Source organism: Capsicum annuum, chromosome 11 (assembly GCF_002878395.1).
Source record: "Capsicum annuum cultivar UCD-10X-F1 chromosome 11, UCD10Xv1.1, whole genome shotgun sequence".
Lineage (NCBI taxonomy): Eukaryota > Viridiplantae > Streptophyta > Magnoliopsida > Solanales > Solanaceae > Capsicum > Capsicum annuum.
This window is the reverse complement of record NC_061121.1, coordinates 208,188,274-208,206,766: the sequence shown is the minus strand read 5'-3', so window position 1 is coordinate 208,206,766 and position 18,493 is coordinate 208,188,274.

The window sequence follows — 18,493 nt, the reverse complement described above, 5'->3', positions numbered from 1 at the left end:
AAAGTAGTTGAAATAGGTGTTTAGAAGCTTACCCAAGTTTAGAAATGGAAGAAATTGTTCAAAAGTATAAAATTCTAAGCTTCAAGTCTAAAAAATGAGGGGAAAATGGCAAAACATAGGTATATATAGGGTTCACGTCTCCGCAAACCCCTCGAAACTCATCCGGAATCCCGTGAATGCAAACGAAATATGCTATCCTATCAATTTTGATTCTCCAAGCTCAATAGCAATATCAGATTTTCGGAAAAACATTATTTTTACAAAGTTGACCCCAAAAACCAAAATTACAACTTTTTGAATCGAGGGTCAAAATGAGATTTAAAAGCCATAAAACCACATCAACCATGTTACCATCCTAAAATCAACATTTAAGATCTACTGATGTAGTCCATTTTGTCATTCATTGCACGGATTAAAAGATATCAACTAAATCAACTATAGGCTCTCAAAGCCGCCAAAACTCATAAAATCACATAAATGACACCAAAATGCCTCAAAAACCATGTCAATCATCCCCGCACCCCAAACATACCACAACACAACTACGAGAATGGATAGAATAGTCAAATCACACAGAAACACATTCACATATTTTATCAAAATTCAGGATATTACATCATCGGCCACTAAAAATCTAGTTCATCCTTGAACTAAAGGCAAGAGAAATAACTAAATCAACAAAGAGCTGGGGATAAGAACCACGCATATTAGACTTGGCCTCCCAAGTAGCCTCATCTACAGGTCAATGCCTCCACTGAACCTTAACCACAAGAATAACTCTAGAGCGCAACTGTCTAACATCCCTAGCCAATATGGAGATCGGCTCTTCAACAAAAGACAGCCTCATCTAACTTAATCGACTCCCAATGAATGACATGAGATTCATCCGAAATGTAGCGGTGAAGCATGGAAACATGAAAAACTGAATGAACAACTATTGAAACTAATAGTCCAAAGAATCTCAAGTGAGCCAATATAGATGGGGCTAAGCTTGCCCCTCTTCTGAAACCTCATCAAATGCTTCATCGGTAAAACTCAAAGGAAAATGCGATCACCAACACCAAATCTCAAGGCACGAGGTCTACGATCAGCAAAGCACTTTTCCTAATCTGAGCAGCTAGAAGTCTATCCTAAATGATCCGAACTTTATCCAAAAGCTCACGAAAAAATCTGTACCTCAAGGTCTAACTTCAAAAACCTCAAACCAACATAATGGAGAACGACAACGCCTACCATATAATGCCTTATAAAGAGCAATATTGATGTTGGAATAGTAACTATCATTATACGCAAACTCCACCAAGGGTAAATATTGCTCCCACGGGCTACCAAAATCCATCACACAAGTGCAAAACATATCCTCCAAAACTTGGATAGTCCGCTCTGACTGACTATCAATCTAGAGGTGAAATGCAGTTCTAAGATCAGCCTAAGTGCGTAACTCATCCTAAAAAGCCTTTCAAAAGTGTGATGTGAACACATAACCTCGCTCTAAAATAATAGACATTAGCACCCATATAGTCGCATAATCTCATGAATGTAGATATGGGCCAGCCTCTCAATACTGAAAGAGACCTGTACCGAAATGACATAAGTAGACTTGGTCAATCGATCCACGATGACCCAAACACTATCAGAACCATGCAAAGTGCGAGGCAATTCGGTCATAAAGTCTATAGTGATTCGTTTCAGGAATGGGTAATTTCTAAAGCAATCCACCAAGCCTCAAATGCTCGACCTTCACGTGCTGGCAACATAGGCAACGAGCTACAAAGTACGCTACATCCTTCCTCATACCACCCCACCATTAACGTTGCCTCAGTTTATAATATATCTTACTCACTCTTGGGTGGATGGAATACCTGGAACAATAGGCCTCTTTCAAAATCAATCTAATCCAATCACCCACTCACGACACACAAACTCGGCCCCTAATTCTCAAAATGCTATCGGAATTAAGCGAGGCTTCCTTATCCTCACCACTCAACACCTTATCTCGAATCAACCTTAACCCACTATCATCAAACTGGTGAGTTTGAATCTGCTCTATCAAAGAAGATCTAGTCTCAAAAATTGCCAAAACACACCTAAGTGTCAAAATATCAAGCCACACCATCTAGATAGCTAAAGATCGAACCTCTAAGGCCAAAGCCCCTCCTAGGTCAAAAGATGTGCCAAGCTACCCATGCTAGTTAGGTTTTAGCTCAAGGCATCTGGAACCATATTAGCCTTGTCTGGATGATAGAGGGTATTCAAGTCATAATCCTTAAGAAACTCAATCCAATGGTGTTGCCTCATACAAAGATCTCACTGGGTGAAGAAGTACTGAAGGCTATGATGATTTGAGAAAATCTCATAATGGAATCCATATAAGTAGTGCCTTCATAACTTCAAAGAAAATGCAACCATGCACAACTCCAAATCATGGATAGGGTAATTCCTCTCATAGGGCTTAAGCTGATAAGAAGCATATGCAATCACCTTTCCTATTTGAATCAACACATCACCTAACCCAATACCTGAAGTATCACAAAAGATAATAAATCCCACGCCCTCATTGAGTAAAGTCAAAATAGGAGCTGAAGTCAACAAATCCTTGATCTTTTAGAAGCTCACCTTACAAGTATCAAACTACTAAAAAGAAACCTTCTTCTGAGTCAACTTAGTCAATAGAGTTGCGATAGATGAGAAACCCTCAACAAAACGCCGATAGTAAACTGCCAAGCCAATAAAACTCCAAATCTCAATGGGCAAAGTAGATCTAGCCCAATCATGAACTACTGAAACCTTAAATGGATCAACCATAATAATCTCCTTAGTCACCACATGACCCAAGAAAGAGACAGATTCTAACCAACACTCACACTTGGAAAACACAGCATATACAACTTCTCATTCCTTAACCTCAAAAGCATAATTCGTAGATACTTTTCATGATCGGACTCGCTTTGGAATAAATAAAGATATCATCTATAAATACAATAACAAAAGAGTCGAGATACGATTGCCATACATGTTTTATCAACTCCATAAATGTGGCAAGGGAGTTATCATCTAAAGAATATGACTAAGAACTCATAATGACCATATCGAGTCTGAAAAGTTATCTTCAGAATAGCCAAAGCTCTAATCCTCAACTGGTGATACCCAAATCTCAAATCAATCTTTAAAAATACCACAACACCCTAAAGCTAATAGAACAACACCATCAATATGAGGAAGAACACGTTTATTCTTAACTGTCACCTTATTCAACTGTCGATAATCAATACACATACGCATAGATCCATCCTTCTTTTTCTCAAACTTGACATATACATCTCAAGGTGATACACTAGGTTGGACAAATCCCTTATCCAACAACTCTTGCAATTAATCCTTTAACTCGAATTGGCCCATCCTATAAGTAAAAATAGAGATAGATTTGGTGTCTGACTCAACATCAATGGAAAAGTTAATATCTCAATTTGGAGGCATACAGGGCAAATTCGTATTTGGAGGCATACCAGGCAAATTCGTAGAGAACACATACATAAACTCACGAGCAATACAAATAGAATCCAAAAAAGAGGTGAAGCAACAATAGTATCACGAATATATGCCGAATAAGGAAAATATCCCCTCTAAAATAATCGACGAGCCTGAACATAAAATATAACCCTCTTCGGACCTAAATAAAGCGTATTCTTCCAAGCTATCCTTGGCACACCCGGCGAAGCTAAAGTCACGGTGTTAGAATAATAATCTAGGATAGCATGGTAAGGAATTAACCAATCCATACTCAAGACGACATTGAAATCAACCATATCTAAGACAAGCAAATCTACCCAAGTCTCACGCCCAGCAAAGGTCACAATACAGGATCAGTACACCTGTTTCACTACTAAAAAATCTCCTATATGGGTAGATACATGAATAGGCATGGCAAGAGGCTCATTAACATAATCAAAACCCAAAATATAAAGACACATAGGAAAATGTTGATCCCAGATCAAAAAACATAGATGCAGATCTAAAATAAATTGTAATTACAATATCAAAAGCCTTTGCCTCTGGTCTGGTGGGTATAGCATAGCACTATGCACGACTGCCAACTGCTTGAGTAGCCCTACGACCACCACCGTGGGCACTACTACACCTACCTTACGCACCTTTGGTAGAACCTCTACCTCTTACAGCTGAAATAAATATAGCTCTGAACACATAAAGGGGACAGTCCTTAGCCAAATGGCCCATCTCATCACACACGTAGCAAGATCTGCGACCTGACTCAATAGAAAGAGGTATAATTGGATCGAATGGTCACCCTGAACTATTGAACCAAAAAACCCACTACCTGAACTTTAAAAGAATTTCTACACTGGTCCACTATGATATCCATAAACCCTCTGGAATATCTACCTCGAGAAGCCTGACCTTTGAACTCACCTAAATAGTGCATCTTCTTGGCACCTCTCTGAGATACTTGCAAAATAACCTTAGTCATCTTAGCATGATCCACTATACTTTGAAAGGACGTTCCACATACAACCATCTGAGACGTAGCCAACTGAAGAAAGATATCTAAGTCCTTTACAAACCTTTGAATCTTCTCAGACTCGGCAAAAATACTAGCATAAAAATATCTAAACAGTGCATGAAAGCGTGCCTCATATTCCAACAGTCATGGAGACCTTCTACAGGTGATTAAACTCATCACTCATTCGATCTCTCAAACTATAAAGCACGAACTTCTCTAAAAAGGTATTAATAAACTAATCCTAAGTCATCTCATAAGAATCAAGAGTTCTGCAACTAACCAACGACCTTCACCAATCCCTAGCAATATCTCTCTATTAATAAGTAGTATAACTGATACCATGCGACTCAAGTGAACCCAAATTATGCACGTTCTCGTGACAGTCAATCAGAAACTCATAAGCATCTTCACCTACAGCACCACTGAACTAGGGGGACCAAAATGAGTTAATCTCTCAAACCTCTTCTAATCCTTAAAAAACATAACTATACTTGTAACAAGAGAAGGCATGGTGAATCTGGCAAGCTGGGATCCCGCCTGGGGAAGTAACATAGATGAAGGATAAGCTCCCGACCTCAGAATACCATACTAAGATGCTGGCACTGAAATAGGAATAGTACTCGAGGTTAGAGGAGTACCAAGAGTAGAAGCAGGTGCAATTGGAGGATCCACACTCGAGACTAGGGAAACACCTGACATAACCAAAGGAGAACCCTTCAAACGGGTTAACAAGAGAACCAAAAAACCCCCAATACTGGGGTAGAAAAAACTCAGGGTAACTGAAATAGGACCCACACCTCCAACATGCTCAACACGGGGCTCAGGGGAAAGTCCCTTAGCACTCCTCCTGGATGGATCTACTCCACGGGCCTATCCACTTTCTCAAATCCATCCATAAATCGAGGCTCTCCCTATAGGTGAAGGCTCTATATCTCTACTCTCGTAAAACCTAGTCAACACCATCAATGAAGAAAGAGTCAAACACAACTCAAATCACAAGGTATAAAATATATTCTCGTAATAAGGGATAAAATGAGAAAAGTTTCCTAAAGACATCGTATAGCCTCTCGAAGATAGATACAAACGTCTATGTGCCAATTTATGAGACTCTATTAGACATTCCATTCTTAAATCATTGAGACTAATGACCCTGACTGCTCAGATACTAATTTGTCATAACCCAAAAATCAAAGGTCGTTATGGCACTTGTCGAGGCAAACCTTAATAAGTTAGCCTATCACTCAAACTGATGTACAAGGGTAAAAGACAATAATAACCCCAAGGCAAGGCTTCTAAAACAAAGATGAACTACATACATATAATAAAAATAGAAAGAAACATAACCAATGGTGCCATAACTCCCAAAATCTGGTGTTACAGTGTAAGAAATACTAATACAATCCATGAATAAAAAACATAAGAAATCCAATAGGAATAACTCTGTCTAGGAATGCTAGTAAAGAAATAGTCCAATATAGAAAGATAAAAATGAACTCCAGATGCATGAAATCCAACTGCTACCTTGAATAACTTTGAAGGTGCCCGAATCAACTACTGTGAGGCATATTCGAACCAAGATTTGCATTGAAAGGTTATAGTAGGGTAAGTACGGTCCACTTGTACTCAATAGGTATGATGGTCTGATTGAGTAAAATAGAAAATAAAGCATACAAAAGTACACTCTAAAGTCACGTCACCTACAAGCTAAAAATATCTCAGAACGGTATCCCATACCGCTTGCACTAATAGTTTTATAATACTCACATATATTGTAACAAACACTAAAAAAGTATACAAGTATACATTATACCACATACAAGTAGAGCAAAGAAGAACAAACATATACGAGAATATCAAGTACAAGTAAAGAAAGATAGAACAACTGGATAGGTAACAAGTCAACAAAGAAATAAAATCACTACACAAGTATAATAAGGTATATAAAATAAAAATGATGATGATGTAATGCACGAGGTAGTTCCACAACCTCTGTATACACCTACGGAGCTAAAGCTTCCAGGCGAAGGACCCATGGAGGGTTCTTCAACCCGTATACAATCCATATCCGATCTATATCCATATCCATATCCCCTCCCCAATACATCCCTAGAAGGGTTTTTTTTAAGATGTCACATTTTCTGTCAGAAAAAACCAGTGTTTTCGATATTTCCACAGTGGTATCAATGTTTCATAAATGAATAAGATATGAAGATAAAATGATCACAATCAATCAATATGAGTGTTTTCATATCCAACCAATATACAAACCAAGTGAGCCAAATATCCACTTAATTTTCCAACCATCCATGACATCTAACACGATTCACATGCCAACAGAATTTGAATACATCACAATATACAATTGATTTCACTCTGGGCTTTCTCATTAGCAACATATAATCCTTTCACATATATAAGGCCAACAATATCATATAAGACCCGCACGATCACACATAGTAAATAATGTTTCAAAACCACCAAATACATCAATATATAGGCCCCCACAAGGGCACAAAACAATAATCTTATCAATTTTCATGATTAGTTCTCACATTCTTAACATAATCTTGTATGAACATTAACTATTCAACTGAGTCTGAAAGAAGTTAAGTCATAACCTACCTCGAATGTCGAAAATTAGTCTGTAAGCCTTCGATCCAAAGCCTTACTCCCCATGAATAGACCCAAAATCAACTAAAACATGAAAATATAAAATCTATGCATCAAAACAAAGTCAACGATAGTCATATTACCTATTTTCAAGTGGGGTCAAAACGGACTCCCTAAATGAATTTTCAAAACAGAAGGGTAAAATCGTAATTTTATTTCAAAAACATATTTTTCATATTTTTAGGGGTATAAATCTGAAAAATTAAGCAAAAATTAGTTTAAAATGAGGTTCAAATCAAAGAAAAATCAATTTCAAGCTTTATTGGGTAAAATTCCCAAAATCGATTTTAAAAATCAAGAATTAAATTATTTTAAGATGAAATTGATAGAAAAGTAATAATAATAATAAGATTAGAAACTTAACCAATTGAAAATGGTTTGAAATTTGGGTTTAAATCGAAGAAATATAATTTTGGGCCTTCCAAGCCAAAATCCCCAATTTTTACTTTAATCCATGTTAAAACAAGAAATAGATAATAAAATTGAAGTAAAGCAGTTGAAATAGGTGTTTAAAAGCTTACCCAATCTTAGAGATGAAAGAAAATGCTCAAAAGTGTGAAACCCTAAGCTGCAAGTCTCAAAAATGGGAGAAAATGGCAAAACATGAGTATATATAGGATTCAAGTCTCTGCAGACCCCTCGGGATTCAATCGGAATCCCATGAACGCAAGAAAAAATATGTTGTCCTACAAAATTCTACGCTCCAGACTCAATGGCAATATCTAATTTTTCAAAAATATCATTTTCACAAAGTTGACCCCTAAATCCAAAATCATAACTTTCCGAAGCGAGGATCGAGATGAGATTTAAAATCTATAAAACCACACCAACCATGTTACCACCCTCAAATAGATGTTCTGGATCTATTAGCATAGTCCGTTTTGTCATCTATCACACGGATCAAAAGATATCAACTGAATCAACTATAAGACTCTCAAAGCCGCCAAAAACCACAAAATCACATAAATGGTATCAAAATACCTCGTAAACTATGCTAATCATCCCCACACTCCAAAAAAATACCACAACTCAACTACAAGAAGAGGTAAAATAGTCAACTCACGCAGAAACACATATTTCATCAAAATTCAGGTCGTTACAAAAATTTACGAGCATATAAATATTTTTTTCCTACGAGGAAGAAGTTAAGGATATTTCAAGATAGTAAACTTATACAATTTACCACGCGCTACTTTATATACAAATATTAGAACTTATGATTGATGGATAACAAAAGTTCTTTCCAACTAAGTTTTACATGTAATAAAAATTCAAAATCAAACAATTTGGAAGACACTAGGCGTAATTTCATAAGAAGTAACTTAGCTTTAGGTTTTGAGCCCATGTTGTGGTCTTACCTTCTCAGTTTGTACTCCCCTCATCCCAATTTTTATGATATTTTTTTAATTTCACAATTTAAACTAGTCTGTTGTTAATAATACTTCATTAGTATGTCATTTTTAATGTTCTGAATTGTCAATTAGTGTGAAATACGTACCTTTATACAAAATTTTCAAATAAAAAAAGAATTTATTTCAAAAAATTGAAGAGTTTCTATCCAAATTCATAGTCAAGCAATTGAAATTAGAATTACGTCAATTTGTAGGTAGTACTTTGTGAATATCGTTAATATTTGGTTTAAGTTATTGATAGACCCTTAAACTTATTTCGAGATTACACTTGGACCCCTCAACTTACCATGTACCTATGAACACTTTAACTATTCAAAATTCTTTCTTAGTAGACACAAACTATTGGCATGACAATAAAAATGTGTTTTACAATCTTGAGGCGCGTGAACCAAATTTATTAAGTATTTTTTCAACTTTTACACCTAATTTTTTTTAAAATGATTTTTTTAATCATCTTCTCCACATATATCTTCTATCATCTTCTCCACCCAAAACGTCACTCTCTCTCCTCCCCCTCTTCCTCCCTTTCTATTCAATTTTTTTTCTAAATCATCTTTTTTTGTTTAAATTCCTTGTATTTGTTCATAGAAAAGAGTGTTGGAAAACAGTGGTAAAACACCAATAACAATATTATTAAACTGTTAACTAAAATATAACAATAATAATAGCAATATAATCACATATATAAGTCTAACAATTTGAGAAAAACCTAAAATAAGCTAGACGACTAATACCAAAATCGTAGCTGTCTCCGGCCATTATGGCCACCATAGCCGGTGGGACTATCACACCGGATAATAGTAACATTCAGAGTATTTAGGAAAGTAATAAGAACATTCAAAAAGGAGATTGTATTATGAAATATGCAAATCTATTGAAGCCTAGAGTGGTGGATACTAATAATATTAGGGTTCCTCCTAAACCTATTATTATACTGCATGAAGAGCCTATAATTACGTGAAAATCATCAGAAGTTCAAAATCTTATCATGCAAGAGAATCTACAATATGCTATAATTGGTAAATTCTCATATGATAAGCCACATATCGAACTTTTACGTAAAATCATTCCAGATCAATGTGGAATCAAGGGTCAATGTACAATTAGAGTTTTGGATGAAAGGCATGTACTATTAAGGCTGAAGATGTTTGAGGATTATATTCAATTATTGTTGACTACAGCTTTTTACATTGGATCAATGGATAAATCCTGGCAGATGAGGACACTGAAATGGGATCCATGATTTGAACCAAATATTGAAACCATGGTTGCAGTAACTTGGATCTCAATGCCAGATCTACCTCCAAATTTATTTTGCAAGAGATGCAATATTTTCTATTACTTCAGCAGTTGGTAAACCTCTTACAGTTGATATGGCTACTAAAAATCACATTAGACCTAGTTGTGCATGAATAAAAGTGGAGGTTGACTTAGTAGCAAAAATACCACAAAGGATTCGAATTAATGAACAGAATGAAGCTATAGGTGAAATAAAATCCAAATGGGTCCAAATCCAGATTATATACCAAAGTATTGCACAGAATGTTGTTTACAAGGACATAATGAAGAAAGCTGCTGGAACAAATATCCAGAATTATATGACAAACTAAAGGAGGAAAATAAGGAGGCAAAATCAAAGATAAATGGTAGAGAGAATAACATGCAAAGAAAGCAATCACATAACCAGAATAATGTAAGGAGAAGAAGCACTACTAATCATCAGTGGCTTTTAAGGAAAAATAGATATAAGAAGGATAGATTTGGTCATATTTTGGGTGAGGTGAATGAGAATAAAGAAAAGAAGCTGGAGATGTCAAATACATTTACAGCTTTAGAAGATGCAGACACCAAGAATAAAAATTGCAAAGAGAATATAGGAATATTGAAACTAACAAAAAAGAAGGGGGAGATAAGATTAACATAAAAGATTGGGTTACTAAAAGTTTTGGAAAAGGTACAGAAGTTAGTCAAGAGGTTAAGTTAACAGAAGAAAAGCAAATAACTCAGGAGGAAGTAGACAGTGATGCAAAGGAGTAAAGAGTAAATAATAGTACTGAAGGTCAAAATAGAGTGGAGGAGCAGAGCAAGTCAAGCAAAATCATGGACCAAAGTAATGATAGTAGGAAAAAGAAGACAATACAAAATGATAGAAATTAGTGTGTACAAGATGGGAAGGATAAGCAGAGTTTAGATAGAGGAATTATAAACAAGATAGCTAAAAAAATGCAACTGCAGGTGTATGATGAAGAGTTGAAGGAGTTGATTGTATTAGAGGGGATCACACCCATAGCAATGTAAGTACAAAATTTGATAGAAAGTAGTAATCACATAAAGAAAGACCTTGATGAGAATGATTTTGAAGAAAACATCAATCGGGTGACTAAAGCAGTAGATCTATCACCTAAACAAATAGAGGCTTTGAAGGAGAAGTAAGGAAAAACAAAGAAGAAGAAAAAGAGTGGTAGTACAAGTGTAGCAGAGGCTAAATCACCAACAATGCATACAACAAGTCATACAACTAAATCAAAGTCCAAATAAATGCATTGATTTGAAACATAAGGTCAGTTAACACCGAACAGGCCTTTACTAGACTAATAACAATACAAAGAAGCTACGAGTTTTACTTTATTGGACTTATGGAACCTTTTCAAGATGGTCAGCATATTGAGGAATATAGAAGGAGGTTAGGTATGAAACATGTTTTACTAAATGAATCTGGAAAGATTTGGGCTTTCATGGAAAAGAATGTGGAGTTTAGTATTGTGAAAGATGAAGAGCAGCAATTAACTTTGAAAGTTGCCAATCAAAATACAGGTATTTCATTGTTGGTTACTTTAGTGTATGCTAAATGTAATGCTAATGAGAGGTTGTTACAATGGGATAACTTAGCTGATTTATCAGATACATATTAAATATCTTAGTTAATAGGAAGGAATTTCAATGTAATAAGAAGTAAGGAGGAAAAGTTGGGGGGATACCTGTTACTTTTAATGAAACACATAAACTTTGGTGGACTTTCTGGACTACAAAGTCAATTTAGAGGGATTAAATGTTCAATAAATATTTTAAAAAGGAGCATCCAAAACTAGTAATGTGGAAAACAGGTACAGGTGGATCACAAGTGTGAAAGAAGATGCTAATGGCCAGAGATTTGGTAGAGCATTTAGTTGTATGGCAAGTGAAACAAGGAAACTCTGACATCTAGTTAGATAACTGAACTGGACAAATAGATCTATATTCTATAATATAAAGAGGTGATGAGAAGAAAGGATAGTATAAGCAAGTAAAAGACTTGCTAAAGGATGGTACTTGAGATGAATAGTTGATTAGAACATTATTCACAAAGAGATGGCAGATCATGTTATTAACAAAGTGCTTCCCCCATTAGATGAAGAGGATGTTTGGCCTATATGGAGTATTGAACCAAAAGATTTATTCACAGTAAAATCATCTTGGCAGTATATAAGGAATAGGAAAGGGATAGACAACACATTCAAGAGGATATGGGTCAAAGGTTTACCTTTTAAGATAAGTTTTTTCATGTGGAGACTGTGGAGAAGAAGAATTTATGTGAATGACATAGTTAGGAGATGGGGGATGCAAGTTACATCTAAGTGCTGGTGTTGTGATAACCCAGAAGTAGAGACAATTGCTCATGTCTTCAGGAATTTTTTTCATGCTAACAGGACTTGGTTCTACTTTTCTTCTTTTGCAGGTATTCATATTCATAATTTAACTCTAAGGGAAACAATTCTAAGATGGTGGAATGCTAAAGTAAAAAGGAGAGAACAACCATACTACTTTGCTCTACCTAGTATGATTCTGTGGAAGTTGTGGAGGAGAAAAAACAGGAAGAAACATGAAGACAAGGAAACTACAAGATTGAGGATCATATATAATGTTACCATGAATCTTAGAATGCTGTTGGAGGTCAAAAATCTAGCATTAGAATTTCCAACTAAGTGGACACAAATAATTGGAGAATTTGTCAAGTTGAAAACAAAATTAAAGGCTATTAGAGTACTACGGAAGACACCAAAGGAGGGCTAGGTCAAATAGAACACAGATGGAGCTGTGAGAGGAGAAGAAAGAGGAAGCTCATATGCTTTTTATTTGAGGGATGAGAATAGTGATGTTTTATTTGCTAAGGGAGAACCATAACACTATTCAGATAGTATGCAAGCATAGGCTAATGCAATATTATATGCAGCTAAGCATTATTCACAATCACAGCACAATAAGATTATTATTCAGATGGACTCACTACTCATGCAGAAGGTGTTGATAAATAAATGGCATTGCCCATGGAACATAGCAAATACAGTTAAGCAGATAAACAGATTCATGCAAATCAAGCAAGTATAATATCAGCATATCTACAGGGAGGGAAACCAATTAGCAGGTCATCTAGCCAACTTAGCCATAGACACAAGTTCTTTCACCATCACAAGTTACCAGTAATTAGAGAAAAAAGAAAAAGCCATATTAAACAGTGACAAATGGCAGAGTCCATACTTGAGGATCATACAAGCTAAATGATAAGGGGTAGGAGGACATTCAAGCTTAATAGTTTATATGTAATTTATATACAGAATACTACAACATTAAAAAAAATTGTATGTACTACTCATAGGCTATTACAGTCAACAAAAATATTTCTCAGTACCATAAAAGGGTAAATGGATCGGATGGAGCTTCATAAACCTGAGATGGAGGCGACTAGTTGAATATTTGTAAGTTCAAGCAATTCTCTTTCTTCAGCTCTACCACATCTATGGATTACAAGCAAGAGAAGGTGAATTCAATTTAATCAGATCCAGGAAATATGAAGGAAAACAAAGAGAAGGTATCATACTCAGCTGTTAGAGCACATCTCAGCAAACCAGATCTCTCTTAGTTGCATAAAAATATTTACATTTTCTCAACTATTGGAGAATACAGCTACAGAGAGGAGAGCATTAATATTTAGCTGAACAGGGAAATCAAAAAGTAAATACTCAAGGGAAACTTTGTACTTACTTCTGCAAGCTGAAGGCTAAAGGAAATCAAGATGAAGGAGATGCAATATAGATCATCCAAAGTATCATCAGAAGAAGGGTCAGATTCGAGAAAGGAAGCACCAGTGTAAAAGGTGGTGGAGTTAAGATGAGGATTAGGAAACTAAAATGTTTTTGGAAACACTACTCTTTCTATTTGTTAATATTTGGTATTTGGGTTGGGCCGGGTATGGAGAATAGTGGTAAGCTGATGTTTTGTTGTATGATGGGTTGGTCCATTATGTGATGATTATTAATAAAATACAAAATTAAACAAAAAAAAGCAATATAATTACATAATAATGTATAATAATATTACTACTACAATAGTAATATTATAATTAATATAATAATCCTGATATATTATAACAGTAATAAAATTAATTATTAGCAATTTAATGATATAAATATTAAATAAACACTACTACAATATTATTGTAAGTGATATATTATTTATACTTGAGTTGTGTTATGCACTATCCTAAGAAACTTTTTCAGCAGTGTGAAATATTTCTCCAAGATTAAACAAGCACTTCCCTGATTAATTAGAGGGCATCCGCGATTAAATAAGTCTTTCCTAATTAATTAGAGAATACAAGAATCAGCAAAATTATTAATCCCTATGTCTCATTTTATGTGACATGCTTTGATTGGGCACAAAGTTTAGAAATAAGGAAAGACTTGATGATGTTTATCAAATTGTTCTTTATTAAAAAATGCACTACTACTATCTTTTATTAAGTGGAACCTTATAAGTGGGGTCAATAAGGGTAAAAGTGGATTTGTGTCTTTAAATAGTTACCAAATAAGAAAAGATGACATTCTTTTTGGAACAAACAAAAAAGAAAATGACGATACATAAAATGAGACGAAGGAAATAATATAAATACCAGCAAGTTCAAGTATAGATTTACTAAAACAATAATCAGAACCATTAAGTAAATGATATAAAAAGAAAGAGAGAAATAAAAGAAGAAAATATTGGAAAAAGAGGAGACAGTAACAAAAATGTAACCTATTTATAGTGGTTCAATTGACTTAGGATGTTGACAATTGTACAAAACAAGTCCAAATATTTTCATGCAAAATGACACTTGTCCTTCAAGTATAACAAGTGTCAATGTTTTAAAAGAACAATGGCATGCATATTTCCAATACTATTTGCTAGTTAGCCACTTCCTCAAGTAAATATGTTGGCTTTCAAAATACATTTTAATATAAATTATTTTTGAAAAATATTTTTCCGATAATCTCCACATTATTTCAAAATAATTTATAGGAAAAAGAGTATTAACTTGCTGAATTTGCATGTTCAAAATTCAATAGGTTTGGTGTCATCTGGATTATGAACCAAACTTAGACCAATAAAATTCAACTTACAGAATAATCAATGCAATATAATATTTCTATGAACTGAATAACTCTTGTTGTAAGTCAAAGACTTTGTCAATCACATTTTGACTATAATTTTATTGTTCAATGTGTTTTTGTGCCAATAGGCCATGTGCGTGTCTGGTATTCATAAGAGCTCTAGAGACTAAGGGCAAAGTCTCATAAGAACGGCCTCATTCCACTTCGCATATAGTCGAATTCATCAAGTTTACACTATTTTAAATACACCATCCATATGGACTATAAACTCATTAAGAGTTAATAATTCAACCCTCAATTTTAATAGAAGTTCAAGCACTCTTAGTTAGTGCACAAAGTCAATATTGACTTGTTATTACCCATATGAACCTACTTCATGGGATCTCCAATCACATAGGTTGGGTTACCATCTTTATTGACAATTATATTGGCATTAACTTCATCTCTTTTGAAGTTTGAAGAATTAATTTTCTTCCCACATGTTTAGTCGGTGAATTGTTCGAATTCAATTCTGACTTCACATAATTAATGAAAATTATTCCATCTCTCAGCAATTGCTTGATAACATCACGCCTCAATTCATATGTCTATTCGTATAATTGTAATTTTTATTCTTTGCAATAGCAATTGCGACTTAACAATCACAGTGTATATACATTGAAGGCACCAAATAATTTCTTTTTAAAGGGATATTAGACAAAAAATTATCCTTTTCAAAAGGATATTAGGAAACAAATCATCCTTTTTTAAAGGGATATTCTCTAAAAATTTCTTAGTCATTCAACCTCAGTACCAGCTAACTCCAGAGACACAGAGACACAAACTCTGATTTCATAATTGATCTAGCAATAATGGTCTGCTTAGCTGATCTCCATGATACTGCACCCCTATTATAGTGAACACATAACCACTAGTGAATTTCATCTCATCTAAATTAGAGATCCAGTTTTCATCACAATATCTTTATAAAGTAGAAGGAACTCCACTATACAGGATACCATAATTCACGACTCCTCTAAAATATTTCATCAATCGCATTAATACAGACTAATGCTCTTGATTAAGATGATGAGTATATCTACTCAATATACACACAACATAGGCTATATCAGGCCTAGTAAAGTTCATCAAATACATCATACACCCAATAATCTATGCATATTTAGACTAGGCTACTAGATCACCATAATTCATTCTTAATTTAGAATTAACATCATAAGGAGTGGTTACAGGAATTACCTCCCATCATCCAAACTTCTTAAGAATTCTTTCCACATAATGTTCTTGTGATAACGTTATACTATCTTCACTCCCAATATCATATCCACTTCACCTAGATCTTTCATAACAAAGTTAGTAGGCAGAAATAATATAAGTTCCACAATAATTAAAGATGTATCAAATATAAGCATGTCATCAACATACAAGTATATTATAACATAATCATTGTCTACCACTTTAGTATACACACATTTATCCACTTCAACAGATAAAAAGTTGTCTTTTAGTAAGACTTGATCAATTTTTTCATGCCACATTTTAGGAGCTTGTTTAAGGCCATAAAGATATTTAATCTATTTACAAATTTTATTTTCTTGTTCATGAATAATACTTCCTTCAGGCTGAATCATATAAATTTCTTCTTCTAAATCATTATTTTAGAAAGTTGTTTTTACATCTGTTTGATGGATAAAGAGCTTATGAATTGATGCCAAGGTAAATAATATTCTAATAGAAGAAATTCTTATCACCGGTGAAAATATATTTCTTTAGAGAAAATCCTTTAGCTACGAACCAATCTTTATATTTATCAATTGATCCATCAGGATTAAGTTTTCTTTTGAAAATTTATTTACAAGAAATAGGTTTTAAACCGGGAAGTAAATCAGTTAAAATTCATGTATTATTTTTCATGATAGAATCAATTTTAATTTTTATTGCTCCTGTTCAAAATTTAGCATCAGAAAAAAATACAGTTTCAAAATAATTTGATGGTTCATTATTAACAAGAAAAGTTTGAAAATTATTTTCATAAGAAAAATATTCTTTTCTGACTTTTATTCCTTCTCGGTTCCTCAATATTAGAGGTACATTCATTTTCTCTTTCAACGAATGCACGAGAAATTTTATCACACATTGAAAAAATATGTTCAAAAAATTCAGCATTCTTTGTCTCAATTATAATATTGCTATCAAGTACATCACTTTTCAAAACAAGAAATCTATATGCAGCACTAATCTATATACAGAACTTTGTTCAACATATTCAATAAGCATGTAATCAACCATTTTAGAACCTATTTTCCTCTTTTTAGGTTCAGGCAGAAGAACTTTAGCAAGGCAGCCTCACACTTTATCCTTCTCAGAATTTATAAACAACTTTGTAAGTTCTTTTATGAGGAATTCTATTTTTCAAATGACATGCAGACAAAATAGCTTCAACCCACAAATTATGAGGTGAATTAAAGCTAATTAACATAGAGTTTATCATTTCTTTTAATGTCCTAGTTTTCCTTTGAGCTAGATCATTAGACTTAGGAGAATAAGGTGGCGTTACTTCATGAATAATTTCTTATTTTTCATAGAAAGCACTTAAAGATACATATTCTCCACCTCTATCAAATCTAATTCTCTTGATTTTTCTACTAAATTGATTTTCAACTTCAGTTTTTTAAGACGCAAAAGCATCAAATACATCATCTTTATTTCTAAGTAAATACAACTTAGTAAATCTAGAGAAGTCATCAATAAAAGTCACATAATATCTTTTTCTATCTTTAGTCATCGTATGTTTTAAATCGCCCAAAATGATATGAATCAAAGATAACAATTCAGTTTCTCTATTAACTGAATTGACTTTTTAGTAATTTTTGCTTTAACAATTATTTCATATTTATCAAAATTATTTGAGTCTAAATCAAATATTAGATAAAGTGATTGTGCATTATTTATATATTTAATATTAACATATCCTAATCTAGCATTCCATAAAAAATATAGCCTCAAATATTAAGTAGAATTAAATACATTATCACAAATATTATTAAAAATACTAAGCACAAATAAGCATGGTTACAATATGCATTGCTTATAAATATATTATTTTTAGTTAGCGTGACTTCATTATTTTCAAAAATAACCTTCGCCTCAACTTTTCCTACTAACCCCATAGAAATCAAATTGATTTTGATATTAGGAACATGTAACACATTACTCAAAGTTAGAGTTTTAATAGATGTGAGTTTGAGAAGATGTTTGCCTTTTTTAAAAACTTTTGTAGTCCTTGAGGCCCCAAGATAAATAATCTCTTCTCGTTTCTCAACTTGAAAGTATAACACAAAATTATTTTAAATTATATATGTGTTTCAGAGCACTAGATATTACCCAATTTTTTACATTGGCCTCAATATTCTTTAATGAAATGAGTGCAGTAATTATATCATTTATTTAAGTCAAATTTTCTTTTTAACTTAGCAAAATTATTA